Consider the following 8,998-nt stretch of genomic DNA (forward strand, 5'->3'; position numbering starts at 1 on the left):
GTTATGGGTTTGTGGACCCTAGATTGATGAAGTTGGACTTCTGTAATAACTTATCTAAGTCAGAATCAAGTGATTAAGAGCTTGTGGCTTTGTGAGAAGCCTTAAGACATGAAACATAAAAGAGAAGCGTTGTCTTTATATTTTATGCTTATGAGCTATGGTTGTTGACATGTTAAGGGTTTGATTTGACACTGATGTTGGACTTGTTGCCTTATTTGGTGAGCATTGGGATTTTCCATGCCACATTGACTTGACTTTATGCTTTTAGATTCGAGTTGTATAATTGTATCAGGATTATGTCCGGTCTGCGTGTTGTAGTTCTGTGACTTAGATACTCACAGATATTTATATATTGAGGTATTTCAGTTAGCTGTCTATTTGCAATTTACATACAGACAATGTTTTTGAAATGAATTAAGTAATTCAACTTGGTAATAATAATGACGTCATAAATGAAAGTAAAAAGTTATTCTGCATTTTTAATTAAGCGTGGCTTAATACGATGACATGTTAACAAACCGGGTATATATGAGGTGTTACATTTTATGGTATCATAGCATGGCCTCTCTTCCAGTACTTTGTGGTTCGAGGACGAACCAGGCGGAAGCTGGTGGGCATGTAACATCCCAATAGCTGGCAAAGGCAGGGAGTGATCGCCGGTGCGAAAGGGCACGGACAATGAGCGGCTCATGGCAGACTTCCAGCGACGGAGGTACATGAATGAATCGAATCATCACCCGAAAGAGAGGGATTCCACAGACTGTGCTGGTATGAGACGGTACAATTGGGAATAACTTATAAGAATTAATTGATACTACCTATAATAACAAGATGCATATACTTTTCGGTAGCCCGAAACGGCTGAACTCCACAGTTAAGCGTGCTTGACTCGGGGCAATTCTGGGATGGGTGACCTCTTGGGAAGTTTTCTCGAGAAGAGTGCGAGTGAGGACAAAGCACGCTAAAAAGTCTCGTGTTAGTGTGTGCAGACAGTCGTTGATCTTTGCAAGTTTTCAGGCATTACAAGTGGTATCAGAGCAGGGCCTCTCTTCCAGTATGGTGTGGTTCGAGGATGAACCAGGCGGAAGCTGGTGGGCATGTAACATCCCGAGCGTTGACGAGGGTGGGGAGTGATCGCCGGTGCGAAAGGGCATTGACAAGGAGTGGCTCCTGACAGGCTTCCAGCGGAGGGGTTACATGAACGAATGAATCGAATCGACACCTGAAAGAGAGGGATTCCAAAGACTGTACATGTATGAGACTGCACAGTTTGGGATAGCTTATAAGAATTAATTGGTACTACCTATACTAACAAGATACATCTGCTTTTCGGTAGCCCGAAACGGAAGAAATCCATAGTTAAACGTGCTTGACTTAGAGCAATTCTGGGGATGGGTGACCTCCTGGAAGTTTTCCTGGGAAGTGTGCGAGTGAGAAAAAAGCACACTGAAAAGTCTCGTGTTAGTATGTGGGGATAGTCATTGATTCTTGAAGCGTCTGAGTGTTACAGACTTCACTTAGTCCATTATCAACAAATGTGGGACTCCATCACACTTGAATATCCCAATAATCTCCCCCTTAAGTATGAAACCCAATATTAGTTTACTCCTTCTCTCTCCTATTATCCCAGGCCCAAGTACTCAACCGGCCCTTCTAACCAGACACCAAGCTAACTCGAGCCCAACCAGGCATTGATATCATTGTCTAGTGGGTCTAGAGAAGCCTATGGCAGTGTATCACTATTAATGGGTTAAGCTAAACCATCTATATCAAATGGGTTTGACACTATGTTACAACCTAAAACCTTTAGGCATTGGGTTCATGGGTCTTCTTGTTGGGTCTTCGCAGTGGAAACAAAAAAGAATGCATAAGAGAGAGATAGAGAAGAACACAATCAAATTTTCAATGTGGGAAAATCTTCCTCAATGTAAAGAAGTAAAAACCCACGGGACACAAGTCTAGAAAATCTTCCACTATATCAAAATAAAGATTACAAAGAGTCAAACTTTCCTAGTCTTTCACTAAAGGTACAATCAATCATCACCAACAATGGTGGTATTCAAATCTGCCTCTAAAGAGGCAACTCTCAAACTTCTCTCTAGAGGTATTCTCACAAAGTCTCTCACTCTTTTGAGTCTCTCTCTTTCTCTAACCCAATACAAGTGAATTTAAGGGGGTTTTCTAAGGTGAGACGAACCCTTCAACTTCCTCTAGAATCTTCTTCAATCAATATGGTAGGTAGCATTTATTGTAGGTGGTTGGAGTCCTTGAGCTCTGCACCAATAAATATGGTGCATGTTACAACTAATAGCATTAATAGAGGAATCTTCTCAACAAATAAGCATTTATTGGGAGTAGTTGTTGTCTTGAATCTTGCACCCATTAAATTAGGTGCATGCCAACATTAATGGAGGAACACCACCCAATAAATCTTCCCCTTCCGACATTAATGAGTCGGGTTCAGCAGCAGCCCGACACCTTCACAGCAGTCTTGAAATTTTCTTGCTGGTACCGTCTTAGTCATCATGTCGGACCAATTCAGGTCGGTGTGCACTTTGGCGAGTTCGAGCTGTCCATCCTCCACCACAGCCTGAATCCAGTGATACCTCACATCAATATGCTTAGTACGAGAGTGATATATTGAGTTCTTTGCTAGATGAATAGTGCTTTGATCATCACACTTTAGGTCATACTTGTCATGATCATGGTCGAGTTCAGTGAGAAATTTCTTCATCGATAACAATTCTTTGCAAGCCTTAGTTGTGGCTATGTACTGGCCTCAATCGTCGAATGTGCCACACACTTCTGCAATTTTGATTGCTAGGAGATAGCTCCTCCTGCAAAAGTTATCAAATAACCAGTCGTCGACTTCCTCGAGTCGACATTTCCCTCTAAGTCAACATCCACAAAACCTTCCTGTTTTGCTTTATCTTTTTAAATTGGAGGCATAAATTAGTCGTTCCTCTTAGATACTTGAAGATCCACTTCACTGCCACCCAGTGTTCTTTGTCGGGAATGAATATATACCGACTTACCATTCTGACTGCATATGCCAAATCGGGTCTTGTATAAACCATCACATACATCAAGCTTTCGACGACGGATTGGTATGGAATCTTCAATATCTCGTCTTTTTCTTCATCAAATCTTGGACACTGCTTTTGACTCAGTTTAATATGTCTTGCTAAAGGGTTGCTCACTGTCTTGGCTTTGTCCATGCTAAAACACTTCAGTATCTTCTCAATATATTTTTCTTGACTCAACCGCAATAGCCTTTTAGGTCAGTCTCAGATGATCTTGATTCCAAGAATCTGCTTTGCAGGGCCGAGGTCCTTCATTGCAAAGGACGAGCTTAACGCCTTCTTCAAGGCGCTATCCTTATTTTGTCTTGCCCTACAATCAACATGTCATCATCATATAGAAGCAAAATTAGAAAATCTCTGGCCTCATACCTCTTCACAAATACGCAATGGTCGGCTTCCGTCCTCACAAATTCGGGCTTTGTATATCGCCCTCTAGCCATTTTCTTCATGTTTAATTTTATACAACCATTTGTTCTTTAGAGCTCGTCTTTCTTGGGATAGCTTAGTCAACTCATAAGTCTGATTTTCATGCAAGGACTTCATCTTGTCCCGCATTGCCTTCTCTCATTCTTCTTTGTCAGAACTTATCATGGCCTCATCATAACTCTGAAGTTCACTATCTTTAGCAACAACGGTGTACTCGTCAGGCGGGTACCTAGTAGAAGGTCTTCTTACTCATGTAAAGTGTCTGAGTTGATTTTCATTTTGAGGATCCTATTCAACATGCTCATATCGATCCTCGATATCTCGGACCTCATCGTTTCAGTCCTCGGGGTGAGTTAGTTCAGCTTGTCTTTCTTGCTCATTTTTAATATTTTCTTGATTTTCTCCCCCTGCATCAGCTCAGACAAGAGGAATGAGTTCTTCTGCTCGGACGACAACCCAAACTTTGGGATTCGAGATGTCATGAATAATTTCATTCTCATGAAAGATCACATCTCGGCTTCTCACTACCTTCTTGTTTATTGGATCCCAAACTCAGAATCCGATCTCGCATCTCAAAGATCCAAGGTAAATGCACTTTTTTGTCTTTGCGTCGAGCTTAGCCCTTTCGTCTTTAGGGATGTGCACAAAATCTCGGCATCTAATTAAATACCTTTAGGTGATCGTAGGCCGCATTTCGTCCTATCCACACTTCTTCAGGAATATCTCCTTCAAGTGGTCGTGATGGTGAGAGGTTGATCAAGTCAACAACAGTTCTGACAGCTTCTCCCCAGAATGACTTCGACAACTCAACATGGGATAGCATGCTTCACACCCTTTCTTCAATAGTCTTATTCATCTTTTCAACAACTTCATTAAGCTGAGGAGTTTTGGGTGTGTCTTTTTAAGTTGAATCTCGACTGCTCTACAGTATGCATCAAAGGGACCACAATACTTTCTGCCATTGTCAGATCAGACCACCTCTAACTTCTTGCTAGTCTCCCTCTCCAAAAAAACATATTTCGTTGAAAATAGGGACAAATTTTTTTTTTCGTCGAAACTAAAGACGAAATTAGAGACGGAACAAGATTTGGTCATAATCACTTACAGAAATTTTCGACGGAAATAAAATTTCATCAAAATTTTTGACAGAATCTATATTCTGTAAAAAAAATTTCGACAAAAAATATTTTCGTCCAAATTTTTGTCAAAATTTTTTAATGACCAAATCTACATAAAAGAAAAATTGACATAAAATATTTTTGTTGAAAATTTTGACTGAAAAAATTGCATCAAAATTCCGTCGAAAGTTTCAACAAAAATATTTCCATCTAAATTTTAAACGAAAAATATTTCCGTAGAAAATTTGGACGGAAATCATTTCGGACAAAAATTTCGACGATTAAAAATTCCATCAATTATTTTTACGGAATCTAAATCCCATCGAAACTCGAAAAAATATTTTCGTCAAAATTTTGTAAAAACAATGTACGTTTTGATGATAACAATGTGATAATAACAAAAAAGACAAGAGTATTTGATGCCAAAAGCGCATAGAAAAAATGGCTAAATAGAAAGTTAAGATTTTCAGAAAAGAGTAACGCTCAAGTTCTCAATTTTTATTTATCAAAATAACAAAATTCAACTCTTACAATAAAGGTTATAAGCAATCTTTTATAGACTAATTACAAATTAATCCAAAATTCAAAATTCAAAATCTTAAAAATAAGAAAATTCGTATAATAAATATAATAGTAATTATCGAAAAATACAAAAATAATTTCAATTAAATCATTAAAAACACGTCCCAAATCATAGATCTCAAATCATGTTAAATGTGTTGCTTTTTTTTTCTTGTAAAACAAATCACAATCATATCTGATGCTTCTTTTGAACTTGGATTTGACTGTAATTTGTTATATTTTAAATTACCATTTCTTTTAACAATTAGGCCACATTTATTGGGCCACAATTCTAATTGACTCCAAGCTTCTTAAATCAATGGTTCAACCATGTGCAATGAGACAACTACAAGTGCATCATTCTCCTCTGCTAGGAAAAGATTCGTCCAGAAATCTTCTTCATCTTCACTGATATCAATCTCTATAGGTAAAAACTCAAGTGATAATTCTTCCTATATTAGATCTTCATTATTGGATTCTCCATCAAATTTATCATAGACTGGATTATCATCATAAACTGAATTTTCATCATAAGATAATCATCATAAATGAGATAATCATCATAAATCGAGTAATATTAATAAATTGTATTTGGTCATAGCAACCAAAGTCAGGAATGTTGATTTACATCTCGATATCTTGAAAAATAGACTGATTTTCAGGTTGTACTTTCCAATTCTGTCCCTAGTTTAGAATCCCCAAGGAATTGTCGTCCTCATCTTCGTCATCAAATGCGTCCTCCAATGTCATTCCTTCTTCGGATTGAATGCTCAACTTTATTCACGAAAGTCGCCGCTCCAAATCTTGTAATTTCATGTTATGCGCCTCCACAATTTATGGCTACAAAACTTGGATTTTCTTGCTGTGAGCATGCACGAGTTGTTGCTCCAAATCTTGGATTTTCTTGCTCTATAGCTGCACAATTAGTCGCTCCAAAACTTGGATTTTCTTGTCCAACACCTGCTCAAGTTGTCACTTCAAATCCTGGATCTGTCTTCCGAACTCTTCATTTTCTATGTCTCGCGGGTCTATCTGAACACAGTTGTTCGTCTTCTTTATGAACAAATCCACATCCCTTGCCTTCACGACTCCGCCATCCACGACCTCGACGATTCTATTCAGCCATTGGATGAAGGCAACCTAATACTTTGATACCAAATGATGCCAAAAGCGCATAGAAAAGATGGCTAAATAGAAAGTTATGATTTTGTAAAAGAGTAATCCTCTGGTTCTCAATTTCTAATTATCAAAATAACAAAATTTAACTCCTGCAATAAGGGGTCATAAGCATCCTTTTATAGACTAATTATAAATTGATTTAAAATTCAAAAACCTAAAATCCTAAAAATAAGGAAAATTTATAAAATAAATATAACAATAATTAACTTCTAAAAATACGTAAATAATTAAAATTAAATCATTCAAAACACGTCACAAATCTTAGATCTCAAATCATACCAAATGTGTTGGTTTCATTTTCTTGCCAAACAAATCACAATCATATCTGCTGCTTCATTTGAATTTGGATTTAATCGTAATTTGTTATACTTCCAATTATTGTTTGTTTTAACAATTAGGCCATACTTATTTGGCCTCAATTCTAGTTGACTCCTAATTTCTTGAATCAATGGTTGGGCCATGGGCAAACTGTAATTGCATTAGTATTTATCAAGAGCAAAAAGCATCAATCATGCACAATGATCAAGCCACACAAGTAAAATAATTAGACATTAAAGTGGCAACAACATAAATGAATTTTGAGGAGAAGCAAAGAATCAAGAGCAATGCACCAAAAACAACAGAAGAATAAAACAATAAGCAACAAGAAAACAAGTCAAGAAGAACAAGACCAAGCGCATTAAGTTTGTGTTGAAATGAACAAACCAAGAATCCATGCAAAGAGCAATGAAACAAAGTGTAAAGTATTGTTGAATCCAACAAGTCAAAAAGTATCAAGCTTTAGTGAAGAATCAAGATCTAAGATTTAACGCAACTAGCTAAGTTCAATTCCCTATTAGAATAGACATTTAGGATTTAGTATGATTGTAAGGGTATGTGGTAGATTGTATTGCATGAACTCAAATTAAATTCAAAGTTGTATATTTTAAATTGCAGACAAATTTTGGAAATATATCTCAAACATAGATGGAAGATGATTTAACAAATTTTAATCTTATAAGTACATTTTCAAGATTATTTTTTATATTTCTAAATGTTAGAAACATGTTTGAATGAAAAATGAATGAGTTTGATAAAAGTTTATAATCTTGAATAAGGTTGGAAATTAATTCCCACCTATTGGGAATAGATTCCATGATACTAGAAGGTTGGGAATCAATTTTTCCCGCTTGAGAATCAATTTCCACATGCACCAGAAATTAAATAATAGCTACAAATGGTTATTTTTCAATAAAATCATTATATATACATTTTCAATGTCTCTAAAATGTTTTGATCTTCACTATATATATCAGAAGGATATTTTGAGAGTATTTATACCATCTCTTATGCATCTTGAGATTATTTCTAAAGATCATTCATACTTGAACTCATTTCTTGAAAAATCAGTACCTATAAAGCTTCAATTAGTATCATTCACACTTTGAGAGTGTGAATCCACTCATATTCCATTCTTGTACTTAAATTGAGTGGTTTGGGGTAAAGAGGCCTAAAGGTTGTGAAAGTTACCAAACACTCGTAAATTTGAAAGAAGTTGTAAGGTTACCAAGTACCCATAAACTTGTTGGTTGTAAGGTTTTGAGGCACAGGAAAGCTTGGAGATTGTAAACGTTTGTCAAGCACATGTGAACCTTGACGAATAATAAAAACTTGTTGAATGACTAATAATCTAGATGTAGGTCACGATGATAGTGACTTAATAAAGATAAATTAAGTTTGCATTTCTCTCAACTCTTATCTTTAAATTTTAGCACTTCAATTCTTTATTGGATATATTATATGTGTTGACATTGATGATATATTTGTAATAGTTTCTAAGAAATGTGTTATCTTTATTTCTTTTTAATCTCTTCATATATCAAAACTTGAATGAAGTTGAAATTTACTAACAAGAAGGAGGCTTTTATAAAAATCTTGTCATAATCAATTTACTCTTCTCTTAGTATAAAAATCACATTTCTAATAATTTTTGCATAAAATACCGACATCCAAAATAATACAAGTACATATGAAACAAGGTCGTATATAGGTCAAACAATTCCAAATCATCAACTAAAATTGAACCATAAAAATTTAACATTGTAACAATTAAATTAGATATCCATACATACGTGTGGGTTATAACCCAAAATGAATATAAGGATAGCATTAAGCTGTGACCTAGAAGAATTGTTCCATTTAGTGTGAGCCTAACTATCTGAAATAGAGTACAAAAATAATATGTCACTACTCAGTGAGCAAATAATTAAAAATATAATAAGTGGGACACGATAGTATAAAATATAAACTGCAAACTCCAATTATAAAATCATAGGGTTAAATCCTATTCAATGAATAAAAAATAGAGATTATGATTTTTCAAATAAGAATAATATTTAAATCAAGGTAAGTATTCAAATGAAACTCCAACATACTTGTTATAAAAAAAGTTATAATGACAATAATGTCTGACTTTATTAACTAGCTCCTCGTCTGAAATCAATTCATGATATACCAATATTAACACATACAATTTCTAGTACACACACATATATATATATGTACACACACATATATATATATATGTATATATATATATATACTGTAATGAATGCAGATAAATTATTTTCATTGAGCCCAAATCAATATCAT

Source organism: Gastrolobium bilobum, unplaced genomic scaffold (assembly GCF_033153095.1).
Source record: "Gastrolobium bilobum isolate Gb01-03AN ecotype WA unplaced genomic scaffold, APGP_CSIRO_Gbil_v1 utg1738, whole genome shotgun sequence".
NCBI lineage: Eukaryota > Viridiplantae > Streptophyta > Magnoliopsida > Fabales > Fabaceae > Gastrolobium > Gastrolobium bilobum.